General features: G+C 35.4%; 4 pseudogenes across 1 annotated transcript; all 4 read right to left on the reverse strand.

Annotated features, from left to right (window-relative positions):
- Positions 1-714: 714 nt before the first annotated feature.
- On the reverse strand, positions 715-849 carry LOC143539232 (U6atac minor spliceosomal RNA; annotated as a pseudogene).
- Positions 850-1758: 909 nt separating this feature from the next.
- Positions 1759-5084, reverse strand: LOC143538263 (hydroxyphenylpyruvate reductase-like; annotated as a pseudogene). Its single transcript, XR_013136218.1, has 2 exons — positions 4598-5084; positions 1759-2441 (listed from the first exon to the last, which is right to left on the reverse strand). The product of XR_013136218.1 is annotated as a hydroxyphenylpyruvate reductase-like (transcript).
- A 7195-nt stretch (positions 5085-12279) lies between these two features.
- LOC143535749 (glyoxylate/hydroxypyruvate/pyruvate reductase 2KGR pseudogene) lies at positions 12280-12801 on the reverse strand (annotated as a pseudogene).
- Positions 12802-13766: 965 nt separating this feature from the next.
- On the reverse strand, positions 13767-14195 carry LOC143535760 (glyoxylate/hydroxypyruvate/pyruvate reductase 2KGR pseudogene; annotated as a pseudogene).
- Between the last annotated feature and the right edge of the window lie 3552 nt (positions 14196-17747).

The following is a 17747-nucleotide window of genomic DNA, read 5'->3' on the forward strand; positions in this document are numbered from 1 at the left end:
TAGAATTTTCAAACCCAAACCAGACTCCTCCAGAACTTCCCTTCCTTCTAGAAACATCTTTTAATATGGCCCGTTTTCTTATTAACCAAACTTAGGCCCATTAAATCCAACGTTCGGCCCGTTAGGATTCTGACTCAGACGACCACGAGCTTGTGCCATAAATTGTTGGTGTTTATGCCAAGCTTCAATATAATATCACATTCTTAGGCCAAGGGAATACCTTAACCCCCGAGGCGTTAAAAGTTGAGGCGTTAAAAGTTGAGTTGACAAAGAGTTAACGAGTGGCATGCCGTTAGAGGTGTGCGAGGTGCGGTTTGGTGCGGTTGTTCGGCTAAAACCAAACCGAAAATCAAAACTTCGGTTTTTGGAGTTTTTGAAACCGTTCGGTTTCGGTTTTTTCGGTTTTGGTTTTTCGGTTTTCAATTTGGTTTTGGTTTTGGTTTTGCCATTTGAACTTGAAATTTTTAGACCGAAAAAAAACTTAGCAAAAAAATGACTTAGGTCTAAATAATTTTGTTAACTGTAAATAATAAACTATTATACATTTAACAAAAAAATATTTGAGTCACATATTTATATATAAGATATAAAAGAATAATAATAAAAATTTAGGAATTCGGTTCGGTTCGGTTTTTATTACATGCAAAACCAAAACCAAACCGTTAGTTCTTTTATTACATGCAAAACCAAAACCAAACCGTTAGTTCGGTTTTTACAAAAATATAAAACATAATTGTCGGTTTTTATTATGGTTTCGTGCACACCCCTACATGCCACGCTCTTCATAGGTTAAAGCTGTTCCCGTCCTTGTCAGGGGAGATGCCAACCATCTCTCCTTCTTACAAACACATTAACCAAACTCAACTTCATATTAATAAATACATCCATCTTTTCATCCATTTCCAATGTGGGACGACACTACAACTACCAATAACACCAAAAGAGAAAAAAGCTTCCTGATTATTAATATTTTCAAAACCACAAGAATCTTACAATATAAAACAGAATCAATAAAGCACTAGTTAATGGTTAATATATAAATTCTGATTTACAAAAATGCTAAACACATCCTTCAAGAGCTGGGATGAGCAAATGGTACTGCATACCGGTACGTACATGTGCCGAGTATTTTTGGTATCAATTTGGTACCACATTTTGAGTTTTTGAGACGGGTATTTTAGGTTCATTTATCTTAGAATACCGTGCATACCGGTACGTACCTGTGCCGAGTATTTTTTTTATATCAATTTGGTACCACCTTTTAAAATTTCGGGACCAGTTTTTTGATACAAGTATTTTAGGTTCATTTATCTTAGAATATCGTTGGTGCCTTTTCGATACTGGTATTGGTACCATTTTTGACAATTTTCGGAACGGTACTTTTGGTACCAGAACCGAGCTCATCTCTAAGAGCAGGAAACATAATAATACTCTTATGCTATGCGTAATGGGGGCGATTTTGAGGAGCGATTTGGGCGATTTTTGAAGGGAACCCCCCCCCCCCCCCCTCCAAGGTGAAAAAAGGGGCGATGGGGAGGGGGCGAGTATTATTTGTTGCCAGGTTGTGTTTTGTTTTTATTATTATTATATTGTGTGTGTGTGAGATATATATATGTGTGTGTAGGGCTACAACACCATTACACCCCTAAAACAAAAAACCATTCTTTGCTGACTGGACGGCGCATGACACAAAACGTCCCATTTTGTAGCTTCTCCACTACACATAGCCTTACAACATAATACCAAACATTCATTAAATGTGTAAAAATAATCTCAAACTAAACTTTTAAGCATGATGCTAACTTCTGTTTGCACATTTATTAAATTTCCTTGCAGCATTAAGTATGAAAACAAATCTGCTAAAATAAACACACTTGAAAACAACAAGTGACACCAAATAGTATACATCTTTTATTATCAATCTTTAAACCACTGGAGTTAACAATGGCTTCTTGTTAAAATAAGCCTCTAGGTTCCCAACAACAAGATCCGCCATCTCGTTCCTTGTCTCCACGGTCCCACTTCCGACATGTGGCAACAAGACCACATTATCAAGCTTAAACAGTTCCTCGGGCACATGCGGTTCGTTCTCAACACATCTAGACCTGCACCCGCTATCCGCCCTTCAACAAGAGCCGACACTAATTCTGTTCGTCTATGTGTGGGCCCCTCCCGATGTTGATCAGATATCCCTTGGGACCAAGTGCATCGATGACTTCACGGTTTATTATGTGACGGGTTTGTTCTGTTAGCGGGCATGCTACGACCAGAATATCACAATCGGAAGCTAGTTCGACGACGCTTGGGAAGTATTTGTAGTTTGATTCGGGTTTCTTTGATCGAGAATAGTAGCTTATCGGACAGTTAAAGGCTTCGGCCCGTTTAGCAATGGCGGTCCCGATTCTTCCTAGGCCTATGATTCCAACTTTTTTGCCACTGAACTGCAAACATTATGATACACATTTGTTCAAATTGAATGAAAGAGCAATGTGCAATGTGAAATAATATTATGAACATTCGTCGTTTATGTTCGTTCGTTAACAGTATAAACAAACTGTTCACAACTGTAAACAGACGAACATAACTGACTGAACACCAATTAAAAGAAAACGTGAACATCAATATGTTAGGCCTACAAAATTAATAAAAGTAGACTAAATTGTAACATATTGATGTTCACAAAGAAACTTAAACAAACATAAAGTAACCGCATAAACGAATGTAAATGAAGAAACATAAACAAACTCGTGAACATGAATGAATAGGCAGGGCATGTGCTCGTGTTCGTTCATTACACCAAATGAACAAAAAGTTTGGGTTCACGGGTTGACACGTTTAGCCCAATTCCATTTTAAAGTTTTAAAAAAACGTATTTTCGCGATAGCCTTAATCAATTAGCCAAAATTTTAAAAAATAAAAGAGAAATGAGTATCTTATTCTATAGTTCAAACATAATTGTTTTCTATACCTTTGAATCTTTAGCTGCAAATTTGCAACCATAAAGTATTCACATGTGAGAAAAAAAAAAAACTCGGGTTAAACAGGTCATGTTTGTCTCAACCCGTATATACCCATGTCGTATTCGTGTTCATGTGTCTAACGTGATATAAGGTTTGTGTCGTGGTTGTGTTAGACCCACCAACTCACGAACACGATCCAATTATCACCCGTGATTGCCATCAACCTACACTTAAATTTAAAGACATTGAGAACCATTTAAGGGCAGACAGTTTGTATATATCTATACCATCTTTAGATGAACACTAAAATGTGCAGACATGGTCCCTATGATAGTACCTAAGTGGTACCGAACATTTTTTATAAAAACGAAAGCGTGTGGACATATCAACATTGCAAATCACATGTTATTATTAAATAATAATCAGAAATTGAAACAGATAATACAAGCATATTAATACATCAAGTGATGAGCTCGGTACTGGTAACGAAAGTACTTATCTTGAAAAACGCAAAACTGGGTAGAGGTAAAATGTTTGGTACAGTATAGTATGGTATTTTAAGGTAAATCAAACTAGTTTAAAAAAATACCCAGTACGGTACCGGTTTGGTTTTGTATAAGTAACATGATTAATTAATAATAAACAAAATACAAGCATATGAATAAATCTAGGGAAGTCTAGGGATGAGCTCGATAAAATCTAGGTACCGGTAAAATGTTTGGTGCGGTACAGTACGGTATTTGAAGATAAATCAACCCAAAATACCGGTATTGTACCCGAAAAACGCAAAAAGTGAGTACCGAATTTGTACCAAATACACCGGCTACGGTACCGGTTCGGTTTTGTATCAGTAAAATAATTAGTTAGTAAAACGAATACAAGCATTTGAATAGATCTATGGATTGAGCTCGGCACACGTACTGTACCGAACTGGTACCAATCATGAAAATCGCCAAAAATGGTATCCGGTACCGAAAATGTTCATTACGGTGTGGTACGGTATAGTACGCTACTTAAAAGCAAGTCAACCCATAACACCGGTACCGAAAGAAAGTACCAATCTTGAAAAATGCAAAAAGTGAGTACCAAATTTATAAAACAAAATTCCCGTTGCCATTTGCTCATTCCTAAATATGCACGAGCTCATTACCTTGGTCCATACCTATAAAATCAAATAGTCGGTACTGAATCCGTACCGACGGTGGCCTAGCCAGAAATTTTTTCCTACGGGTTTGGAAAATTTTGAGGGACGAACGACCGATTGTTTATCACTTAGATTTCGGTTTTCTACGAGTTCGATGTCGAAATTTCTACGGGTGCGACGTCAAAATACACTGATATATAACACTAAAACAAAAATTTGTACGGGTTTGGCCAAACCCGTTCCCCTACCAATAACCCTGAAAATCTTCGGTAAATTGGGTATTTGAAGGTAAATTAACCAAAAATACCGGTCCCGTACCGAACTAGTACTGATCCCAAAATACAAAAAGTTGTTACCGAATTGGTACCAAAACTACCCGGTACTATTTGCTCATTCCTAAACATGGATAACCTCCATGTCATATTGGTACCAATACTGTACCGATCCCGACAAACCTAAATAATAATAATAATAATAAATGTAACCAACCAACCTTAGTAGTCAACTTAAAATCCCCATTCTTCCACACCCCACTCCTCACATACCGATCACACTCACATATCCTCCTCAACGTGGCCAACATCAACCCAATCGCCAAATCCGCCACGTCATCCGTCAACACATCAGGCGTATTCGTAACCCTAATACCTTTCTCCTTACAATACTCCAAGTCCACCTTATCCAACCCCACGCTAAAACTTGACACAATCTCCAGCGCCGGTAACGAGTCGATTAGCTCCCGGTCGGCGCCGGCCGTGGCGTTGCCGACGACGGCCCGGATTGAACCGGAGTTGGTTTTGAGGAATTGGGGTTTGTGTGGGACGGTCCAGATGCGGTGGAGGGTGAACCGGGTTTGGAGCTGGTGTTCGAGGTAGGAGGACATTGGGCACATCATTAAGACGCCGATGGATTCCATGATTGTTGGGGTGGTTGTTTGGTGGTTAGTGGTTAGTGACGGGTGGCTTAAGTCCACAGGTGTAGATGCTGGTGTGGTGTAGGGGATAATCGATTGATTTAAGGGGGTGTTTGGTTTGATCGGGGAGAAATGGAATTATAAATATTTTTTTTGTTTGTTTTTCACTTTTCATTACTATTTCTCTTTCTATTTCTCTAAAACCAGAGAATTTCATTTCTCTTTAAAACAAAGAGAAATTCATTTCTCAGCAGTCTCCTCATAGCCTGCCACCACCTCGTCTCCGGCCGCCACCTCGTCTCCAAGTCTGCAACCGCCACTTCGTCTCCAAGTCTGCAACCACCACCCCGTCTCCGCCGTTCGCAGTGGTGAACACAGAGATGGTAACCGGTTGTAGGTTGCAGGTGGTACGGGTGAACGGAGATTAGGGTTTCAAGTGGTGGTTCGTGGTAGGTTAGGGTTTTCAGATGGTCGAGTGATTGTGGTCGCAGGTGGGTGACAGTGGTGGTGGAAATCGGCGGTGGTCGCAGGTGGCTTCTGATTATCATCATCATCATCGCCACCACAACCACCACCACAAAATCTCCAAAGAGGCAGTGATGACATATCTGAGACTCCTTTTTCTATATCTTATGTTCCAAAAATTTGAATCTTTTTAATTTCTTATGTACTGTGGTTGAAGAAGGGGATTTGTTGGCGGCAGCCGGTGGTGGTGGGCTGTGGTTGAAGAAAGGGCTGGTGGTGTGGGGCTGTGGTGGTGGGGCTGGTGGTGGTGGTGGGGCTGTGGTGGTGGTGGTGGTGGTGGGGCTGCGGTGGTGAGTGGTGTCAGGTTGGGTGAATGTGGGGTTGGGTATGGTAGAGTTCTCTGTTTATTTTCTCGTGTACCAAACAAGAGAAATGATTCTCATTCTCCATACCAATTCTCTTTCTCTACAATTCCATTTCCATTTCTATTTTCTCTCCTTTTCCATTCTCTGTACCAAACACCCCCTAGGTGGAAACGGTGATCTGACCTCACGTTTTCCAAAATATTGTAATGTAAATGTATTAATTTATTAGTTATTATTATGAAACATTCCCTTTTTTAGGGAGATAAAGTGAAAAATAGCCCAAAATTTCAACGTATTCTTAAAATAGCCCATCTAATTTGAACTGAGTAGACGAGATCTGAAAAAAATCCTCCGGTCAATAAAATTTAGACAAGCGTCAAAATCCGACGAGATTTTTAAAAATATTGGGGGATCAGTCCATATTTCCTATTAAAAGTTCTTGAAATTAAACAGTCTTGCCAGACGCTCTTTTAATGTTTCCTAACGGATCCCCACAACTTCCAAAAACATGGGAAAATGTGCCTTCAAATTCAGTCTTTCAAGACGCATTTAGGGTGAATTTGTACCAAGAAGACGAGTTTGTAGTTTATATCTTATGTATTTAAATTTAGTCTAGACCTTCAAATTTTATGTATATTCCGTCTATACCGACAATATAGTATGTGTAACAACCCAGCTACCACCGCATCATAATATTGTCCGCTTTGCCCGGGACGTACCACCATCTCCTCACGGATTTGTTTTTGGTTGCCCAGGTGGTCACCCATCCTCTTAGTTCTCCCACCTGAGCACGCTTAACTGTGGAGTTCTCCTCTCATCCACTACCATCATAACGCGTTTTGGGCGCTTAATGATAGTGGATGAGAGGAGAACTCCACAGTTAAGCGTGCTCAGGTGGGAGAAGTAAGAGGATGGGTGACCACCTGGGCAACCAAAAGCAAATCCGTGAGGCGATGGTGGTACGTCCCGGCCAAAGCGGACAATATTATGGTGCGGTGGTAGCTGGGTTGTTACAGTATGAGATTCCGTCTTTTCCGACATGATCATACAAAGAATATACATGAGTTATCATCTTCATCTTCCACTTCATACCACCCTAAACCATCCTCTCATACCACTCTAAACCTTATCTTCCATGGATTATGTTGCCGAACGTCCAGATTATGTTGCCGTCATAATAGGATCCAACGAACTCGGGACCCATATCCGTAACCTCCACTTGATCACCCCTCTTAAACTTCATGATTTGAAGAGTTAGAATTTGATGAAAATATGTGAATGAATGAGGATTGATGAAGATATATATAATGTAAATATGGACTGACAAGTAAGAATATAGTAAATACTCGTCTCCTTCGTACAAATTTTAAAGATTCGTGTCTTAAAAGACAAATTTTTGATGCACATTTTTCCATGTTTCAAAATATATAGGGTCGAGATAAGAAACTTAAAAATCCCGTCTGGCAAGACAACTTTTAATATAAATATTTTGTGAAGAATATTGACGGGTACCATAATATTTTCAAAAATATGATCCCCTTAGTTCAAATTTTTCAAGTAAGTGTCTTGAAAGACAAAGTTGAATGGCACATTTTTTCATGAGTTTAAAATATATAGGGTCGAGATAAGAAACTTATATAACCCATCTGGCAAAACAACTTTTTAATATAAAGATTTTGTAAAGAATATGAACGGGTACCACAATATTTTCAAAAATATGATCCCCTTAGTTCAAAATTTTAAAGTAAGTGTCTTGAAAGACAAAGTTGAATGGCACATTTTTCCATGAGTTTAAAATATATATGGTCGAGATAAGAAACTTATATAACCCGTCTGACAAGAACGCTTTGGAATATAAATTTTAGTTCAAAAATATGGAGGGATCCCTCAATATTTTGTAAATTTATGATTTTATTGGTACAAATTCACCCAAAATGCGTCTTAAAAGACTGAATTTGAAGGCACATTTTCCCATGTTTTTGGAAGTTGTGGGGACCCGTTAGGAAACATTAAAAGACCGTCTGGCAATACTGTTTAATTTCAAGAACTTTTAATATGAAATATGGACTGGTCCCCCAATATTTTTAAAAAACTCGTCGGATTTTGACACTTGTCTAAATTTTATTGGCCGTTGGATTTTTCCAGATCTCGTCTACTCAGTTCAAATTAGATGGGCTATTTTGAGAATATGTTAAAATTTAAGGCTATTTTTCACTTTCTCTCTCTAAAAAAGGGGCTATTTTGGGAATTTTCCCTTATTATTATTATACTGGAATTTTTGTGACCTGGTTCTATTATAATGATGTTTGGGTTTATGAAACAGGATTAAATACATTTTATTTTTAACATAAAAATATTGAGAATCAATTTGTTGTTATTATTAGGTTTATTTTTATAGGTGTGTGATGTTATTTTTTTGTTCGTATTTGCTAATTTTTTATTATGAGACGTTATAAGTATTTGCTGATTTATATTTTGTTGTTATTATTAGATTTTTTTTGTTGCATGAGTAGTCATAAAGCCCCACCCCCAGACATAATGCGACATGTGGCGTCCAGTCCGAGTTATGGTTATATACAAAAATAGGGTGTAGTCATAAAGCCTCACCCTCAGGCGTTATGCGCAACGTGACGCTCAGTCACCATTAATTGTTTTTGTTTTTTTTTTAAATAATAATTCATTTAAATAATAGATATAAAATTAAAAACTACATTAAAATTAAAAAAAAAATACATTAAACGGATGTAGAAGTTTTAAAATTCATTCTTATATCAACTTTGGCATATGGCATCTTATTATCGTAAATACACACTACCAAGTTGCAAGGACTTCAATGCAAATAATATTAAAAACAAGGCTCAAACTACATAAATAAATAGTACAATAGGGACTAAACAAAAACATTCAACCATTATAAAACAACAAACCCTAGCATGTTTATCTTCTTATTGCCGCCTCTAGCCCTCTACGGATGCTCCGGAAATCCCAGATCCATCTCTATGGTTTTTTTTGCAATTAAGGTTTTGTTCTTCATCTATTTTTAATGTATATTGAAGATCTAATTTTTAACGGATAGATATTTTATTTTTGCGCCCATTTCTCGCGTTATACAGAAAACGCTCCAAAAAAAAACACAAAACGCCAGGGGGCGGTGTTCCCCGGCGTTTTAGGCCAAAACGCACCCCCAAAACGCCCGAGTATGGATGGTCTTATTATTTTGTTTTTGATTTTGATTATTTTGTCGTAATTTTTAGGTTTTTTCTTTGTTATTACAAATCATTGTTTATGTATATTGGTATTGTTTCTTGCGTTCTCATTTTTTATGCATTGACATTATTTTCTACGTTCTCATGTTAAGATTAAAATGTACATGAACCTTCCCCTTGGTTTTATTATTAGTGGGTCTTAGGTGGGAGGATTTTTTACAAAACTGGAGATAACTAATTAGAGACGCTTAAAGGCTCCGTGTGACTAGGTTGGGTTAGCCGGCAGTTGCTTTTTGTCATTGAGTCACCTCATAGCTCATACGGAGTACCTAGACAATTCATAATTGTATGTTTGTTGGCCGTTCAAAACAAAATACCTTTTAGAATACAAAACACACACATCATCCCGACCAGTGTTATATAAATTGTTAGGCGTTAATTTGACGGTAAGGTAGGAACTAATGATTAATCAGGATTGGTCGTGATTAATCATATTAAATTTATATGTAGTTTTTCAAATATACACTTATATATGCATATAGATAAAATTTCCGATTTTGACTAATAACAATAAGTCGGCAACTAGTCAACGGGACACCGACTAATGATTCATCGGGATCAATCAACGGCTAGTCGGGATTTTTAAACCATGCTCCCAACGTAATCCTAAATCCATTTCAAAACTTATTGTAGAACTAAAATAGTTATACCTAACAAAACTTTTATAAAGTTAAACTATAAGCACTATAGTAATAAAAAGTTAGTCAATAATTTTCATTTATTGACTGACTTGAAAAATCTTATCCGGTGAAAATTAGTGGAATTGCTTGTGGCCAGAGTAACCTAGCCGAGAATTACATCAAAGTGATTCGTCTAAACAATATCCAGATGTACGATCTTACAGCTCTAGCTAGATCGAAGGGTATGCACCCGCCCGAATGCAAGTATTGGCTTGTTAGATTTTCCTTTGAGCTTGGTGTATGATACAAGCAAATGTTATTTACTTATTTTAGTTTTAGCTATTTGTTTTTCAATTTAATTTTTGTCCTGCTGGTAACTTGTACATCATGTGTTTTTTTATATTATATCTGTTTAATTTTAAATGTTGTAAGTAAAATAATATAAAAACATTTTTACTTTCTATCAACAAAGTATTTGTTTATACAATAAGTAACACAGTTTTTTAATTTTATAAATAATTTGATTTGCAAAATAACCTGATTATCAAAATAAATGTTAAAAACGGTAATGTGAAAATATAAACATTATATGTAATTATGTATAGAGAAAATATATGTTTTGAAGGATGACCAGAAATGTAATGACTATTAATCGGACACCCCACTCCACAGTCCACACACACTTTTTAGTTTTGTACTTATAAAAGAATTTGAAAAGAAAATCTTTTGTTATTTGTATACACCAAGAGAGAATTTTTATAATTTTCAAAGTGTCGTGATAAAAACTTGTGTGGTATATACACTAACATATAATGAAAAATAGATATTTAGAAATATGGTTAACTGAATATGAATATGAAAATCTAACCTTAGTAGTTAATTTGAAATCACCAGTCTTCCACAATCCATGTTTAACATACCGATCACTCTCACATATCCGTCTCAACGTCGTTAATATCAACCCAATCGCCAAATCAGCCACGTCGTCAGTCAACACATCAGGCGTATTAGTAACCTTAATTCCTCTCTCCTTACAACACACCAAATCCACATGATCAACTCCCACACCATAACTCGCTACAATCTCACGAATCGATAAACTCTTAGTCATTGCTGACGTGGAGGCTACCCGCAATACCACGGATGGAACCTGAATACTCCTTGAAGAATTCGTCTTTTTGAGGGAAGGTCCAAAGGCGGAGGAGATTAAAGCGATTATCGAGTTGTTGATCGAGGTAAGGGTTCATCGGGTATGTGATGAGTACGTTAATGTTTTTCATGATCGAGATTGATTGTGTTAAGACTGTTGGGTCAAGTAGTCAACAAGGACAAGGAACAATGAGTCCAAGATGTTAACAAGTAACAACATATGCAAAAGAGCATCTTTCCTTAAAGATACCAAAAGATTGTCGTGTAAGTAACCAATTGGTATTTATCGTATTGTATAGCGGCACGAGGGAATCTTTATCTATATCTCTAAATACATAAATAAACAAAAAAGTTAAAACAAATTTTTGTTATTTCATGTCTTTATTATCTATCTTTATCTCTGACTAGGCCTTGTCCCTCGTATTACGTGGTTGTTTTCATTATTTGTTTCTAATATTATATGTTTTTGGATTTATTTTTATTTATTGTAAGGAAGTTAATAATACAGTTAAGATTTGATGATGAAAGAGTTTTACAAATAAATGAGATGTTATAATCCGGTTTAAAAGCTGTTTGGGTTTGGTGAGACCCATGGTCCGCTTATTTTGTTTACCATAAAATTGTTTTCTTAATTATAAATAGTATCTTTTTCTAAAAAAAATTGGATACTAATTTTTTATAGAATTTCCATATCAAATGTTTGGTGAAATTAATTTTTTAATTTAATGAGATGTTATAATCTGTTTAAGGGCTATCTTGGTTTGATGAGATCCATACTAGTGAATTCGGATCAAATGCATGAAAACCTTCATTTACAAATAAAACAATTTAATAGCTTGAAAGAATGTAAAGATGTTTCGTTTATATACATTTAAGACAAGATAAAAAAAAATATTGTTTTCTAAATAACCGTTGAATTTTGTTAACATTTCATGTCTTATTATCTATCTTTATCTTGTTATTTCTTTTTTTATTATTTATTTCTCTCTTTCATGTTTAAAGTATAAATCCAAATGCTTAAGGTATAAGCCCAAATAACTAATTTAGGATATTTTAATAGTAAAGATAATGAATAGTAGATATCTATATTTAAAGAATTACTTTAGCAAAAGAAATGGGATGTATATTAGGATTTAAAAGAAATTATGATAATTGCTTATAGGATATGAAGTTTGACTATCCTTCCCTGATTTCTGTAGTGGTGTGGGGTGGAATTTCAAACATTAATATGTTGGAATGATAATAGTAGAACAAGATCACATGTTTCTTTTATTACTCGGGAAACTACCATACACCTAAATACTCAATAAACCATCTATACTCGTAACATGCATGATTTGGACGCTTTACCTTTTAGGATAGACATATCATGTCCCTTGAGGACATCTGAATCTAAATTAGTAAACAGTTAAAAGCATATGAACAAATCTAACCTTAGTAGTCAATTTGAAATCACCAGCCTTCCATAACCCGCCTTTAACAAACCGATCACTCTCACATATCCGTCTCAACGTCGTTAATATCAACCCCATAGCCAAATCAGCCACGTCGTCATTCAACACATCAGGCGTATTAGTAACCTTAATCCCTCTCTCCTTACAATACTCCAAATCCACATGATCAACTCCAACACCATAACTCGCTACGATTTCCAAAGCAGGTAACGAATCAATAAATTCTCGGTCGCTGGGGACATGGAGGTTTCCAGCCACAGCACGGATGGAACCCGAGTACTCCTTGAAAAATTCGTCTTTTTGAGGGAATGCCCAAAGGCGAATGAGATTAAACCGCTTATCGAGTTGTTGTTCAAGGTACAAATTCATCGGTGATGTGATTAGTACGTTAATGTTTTCCATGATCAAGGGTGGTTGTGTTAGGTCAATGAGGCAATGAACAATGAGGTCAAATGCTAAGGACATGTCTATTTAAAGACATCTAAATGCAAAAGAGCATATAATTATCTACTAAGGAGATGCCAAAAGATTGTCATGTAATCTATGTTTGGTATATTACTATATTTGTCTCGTTTAAAGATATGTTTCTGATGTGGTTGGATAAGTCTCATGAACAAATATATATATTTTTCTTATGTTTGTGTATATTAAATGACTAAATGAGCTTTTTAGTCCAATGATATTAATTGGTGGTTAAGTTTTGGGATCTTTTAGGTTGTAGGTTTGAAAACTGACTTAAGAGAATTTTTTATGGATTTCCTCTTTGATGATGTTCTTGAGTAAGTCAGGTTTAGAATGTCAAAATTCATAAGGTCGGTTAACATTCTGTCTCAGAAAGACTCATTTGGGTATTGGGTGTAGTTTCAAACGAAGTTAAAAATAAAAATAGTTTGTAGTACGTTCTCGATCCAAATCCCTACAAATCTTTATGTTACAACACTATCAAAAACTTATAATCATCTCTCTTCTTTCTCGATCTTCTGATCTTCTCTCTATACTCATGAAAGTCGACTTAAGATGTTAATGAACAAAACGTCAACAAACGTACACATCTCTATCTCTCTCTCTCTCTTATACATTAACCCGCTCCTTTTAACTTCTAAAATTTTAACCATTGAATATGTTCTAACTATAGAGTATTATGTTATTATGTATACACCGACAATTAAACAAAAACCATAACATTTATTATCACTAACTAATAAAAAAGTAGCTGGTTTTACGTGTGTCAGTCTAAAATTTATTTTTCTTAGCATGTCTTTACCAATTCGTATTTATAGTAATAAAATACAATGTATTAAATATGTGATATAAAACTTCAAATCTATTAAATTATTAGTTATTAACTTAAATGTAATTTTTAGTAATATCTTATCTTAAAATATCGTTTTGCACTTTTTAAATCTTTATTAATATAAATATCTAAAATTTCACATTCTGTTCAATTTGAAATCATCAGTCTTCCACAACCCGCCTTTAACAAACCGATCGGTCTCACAAATCCGTCTCAACGTTGTTAACATCAACTCAATAGCCAAATCCGCCACATCCCCCGTGTTAACATCAGGCATGTTAGTAACTCTAACCCCTTTCTCCTTACAACACACCAAATCCACATGATTTATTCCAACACTAAAAGTCGACACGAGTTCCAAAGCAGGGAACGAACCAATAAACTCCCTGTCCGCGCCTAAAAAGAATGGGTTTACCACAATGGCGCGGATGGAACTCGAGTACTCTTTGAAGAATTCATCTTTTTGAGGGAAGTCCCATAGGCGGATTAGATTAAACCGCTTATTTAGCTCTTCTTCGATGTAAGAACCCGTTGGCGATGTGATTAGTACGTTTATGTTTTTCATGATCAAGGTTGATTGTTTGTGATGAACGTTTGTTACTAATTATAGTGTGTTTATAGTTTATTTGGCGACATTTTTATATTAATATTATAAACTTATAGAATGCCAAGTTTGATTTGTGTTGTGGCTTTATATCTTTTGACTTACTTTTGAAGAGCCTCAAGGTCACAAGTGACGGCCGGTTTGTGGTATTCATTCTTTGACTCAAAATGGTAGGTCCAAAATTTGTAATAACTAGTTTGATGCTCGCTTTACAGTTTACACGATAATGGAGTATTTTGTTACCTGGTATATGAGTATTATCGAGGAGTTAATACTTATCATGTAAGCCTTAACCTAAATGGTCATTATAATAAATTAATAAGCGAGTGACACGTTAAGGCTATGCGTAGTGGAGGGGCTACAAGTTGGGGCGTTTTGCGCCGTGTGACGCCCAGTCAGCAAGGGGTGAGAAGGTGTAGGGGCTACAACTAGTAATATAATAATAATATATATATGTATATATAACACACACACATCCATACATGCCGGCCCCACCACCCCCTTCTTCCAGGCGACGAGAAGACCTCGCCCCCGCCCTTTATCGCCCAAAAATCGCCTCGGGGGCGGTGTTCTAGCCCCTTCGCGCCCAAAAATCGCCCAAAACAAGCCCACTACATATGGCCGTAACATGTCTAAAGTTAATTTTAGTTTCAACTATAGGGTCAAGTTATTATACAACGGGGAACAAAAATAAGAAAAATAAAAAAGATTTATAGCCACACAAAAAAACCCCTAAAAATAAAAAAAAATTAATAAGAAAATCATAACTCAAAATTTAATAAAAAAACAAAAAAAGTAAAAACACAAAAATGTTTTCACCATCTTTCTCGTTCTAAAAAAACACAATGGTGAGTGAAAAAATCATTGTGTCTTTTTGTTTATCATTATGTTTTGTGTTTATTTTCGTCATTGATTATGTTTTTTTTTCCTTGACATTGTGTCATTTTTTATATCGTTTTATATTTCTCAATATTTTGCTATATTTTGTTCGGCATTGTATTATATTTTGCGATTTATTGTATATTTTTTAAGTTATAAATGTGTCTTTTGTTCATTTTCGTCATTGTGTCTTTAATCTCGGCTTGTGTACTTTCGTCATTTTTTTTTAATTTTTTTTAATGAGAATGATGACGGAAACATTTTAGTTTTTTAAGTATTTTCGTTTTTTATTTATATTTTGAGTTATGATTTTTTATTACTTTTTTTGGATTTATTTTTAAAGAGTTTTTTGTATGGTCCTAAATCCTTCTCACACTTTTCATTTTTGCATCACTCTGTATTTTAACTTTATCCTCAACTATAATAAGTTAAATAAAAAAGAATACAAATAGAGTGAAGTGTATAAAAAATATAAAGAAAAAATGTTGGTTAAAAAAGAAAAAAAAAGTTAAATTTATTAAATATATAAACTATATTAATGATCAAATGTAAAGTTGTAAATTGGTTAAAGTAAAGTATTATTAAAGTTCATATAACTCTATTAAAGTTTAAAGGATAAACATATAAAGCTCTTCAACCTTTAGACTTGTCAAATTGCCACCTCTATGACATTGTTACGTTTTTGCGTGTTTGTAACATGTAAAATGTGTGGGCAAACAAGAATGTTTAGATAACTTTACATACGATCATAAGTTTACTTATGCGTCTAAAAATGACAATGAGCATCAAAAAGAGGGAAGATGGTGCTAAAAGCAGCCCTAGCTATGATGGTCGGAAGTCCTAGAAAGTTTTACAGGAACCATTCATAAGGCAGTTTCTAGAGCGAAAATAGGTAAAGATATGATGGTCAGGTTATTCTAGATGTTTAATGTGTTTAATTTGATGTTATTGTAATTAGTTGTAGAATATCTTTACTTAATATTGTGTTTTAGAGGCCTACATGCGTTAAAAATGCGTACTGAATGATAACAACACATAAAATGGTTTAAACGAATGAATGTGAGTCAATCAAACTTGGGAATTATTACATTGTCAATAGAGATATAAGTACATGACCATTGGACGGTTGATCATCAAACCATGTGTAACGGAGATTATATGGGTGGATAAAGCCCCTACACCATCCACGTTTTTACAATAAAACCCATATATGTGTTAAAGTGGTAATGATTGAATGAACATTAGTCATCATAGGCTATCCCACCTAGCCAAGCCAGAAAAATGGATTAAATATAAATAAAATCTTTGTTTATGACATGATCCCCAAATATATGAGGGAACCAAAGTGACTCATATTTCAAGTCTTTAATCTACGGTCTCAATTAAGAGGGGCCATGGAAAGAACATGTTCAAAATCACGATCAATTCATTTTTCAAATCTTGCTGCAGCTGCACGAGCCCTTCCTACGTGCCACAAATGCCCTACGAAGAAGAAGAATCCTAGAACAAAATGAGAAGTAGCTAACCAACTTCTAGGAGACACATAACTGACTACATTGATCTCAGTAGCTACTCCACCCATGAAATTTAAAGGACCTAAAGGAGCATGAGTCATATATTCTGTGGAACGACGTTCTTACCCAGGTTGTATGTCTTTTTTTGTCCGACTCAAGTCCAACCCATTTGGACCCCTTAGAGGTTCTAACCAAGGAGCACGCAAATCCCAAAAACGCATACGTTCTCCTCCAAATATGACTATTCCGATCGGGGAACGCATTAAATATTAACAGGTAGGCCCTTGAGTGGATCCCACGTTAGCTCCAAGACGTTGGTCTCTAACTAGAAAAGTAAATGCTTGAGCTTGAGAGGCTTCTGGTCCAGTGTGTCCATAAAACTCACTAGGATAAGCCGTATAACACATGTTCTTGACTAAACGTGGTGATGATGATGTGGCGGAAAATGTTCTTTAAGGCGGGGCATTAACTATAATGCATGGCCTCAACCATTAAATGACTATTAACGATCAGTCGACCTTAACTGTCTTAACCGTCAAACGATCACATAAGATATTGTATGGGTAATAGTAACAAAATTACATATAACACGATAAAGCTGAGTTTAATAAGTCTTGGTTTAACACTGCAAAGTGCAAACACTTCTAATAATATTATGACAATAGAATTGGGCCAACTTTCAACCCATTCCTCCTTTAGCTAATTATTTTGACTTGACCCATCTAAAACAAACAAACCCAAATTGACCCATTATAAGTAAATGGGCCTAATTCGCTTGTACATGGCCCATATGGTGAAACTATATTTTTGTGTAGCTTGAAGTGCTGTGGGCTGATGACCTAGAGGTAATATACAACACTACGGTAAATAAGACATTTAATATGAATATCAAGGTTACAATTAATACAATGATACATTAAAACTGTACATCACTAGTTGAAAAATGTTAAAAACTTATGTTCATGGTTTGATCCTTTGTAGATCCTGGTGTTGAGTTCATCAATTGTTGGTACTAGTTTAAGTAGAAATTAGAGAACCGTGAAAAAACATATAAACTCATGAACATATCGTTTTAACTAGTGATACAAAAGACAGTTATGTACGCATAACCGTCTCTCTT

Source organism: Bidens hawaiensis, unplaced genomic scaffold (genome assembly GCF_021521415.1).
Source record: "Bidens hawaiensis isolate Kalapana, Puna unplaced genomic scaffold, B.hawaiensis_p1.1 tig00000780_1, whole genome shotgun sequence".
Taxonomy (NCBI): Eukaryota; Viridiplantae; Streptophyta; class Magnoliopsida; order Asterales; family Asteraceae; genus Bidens; species Bidens hawaiensis.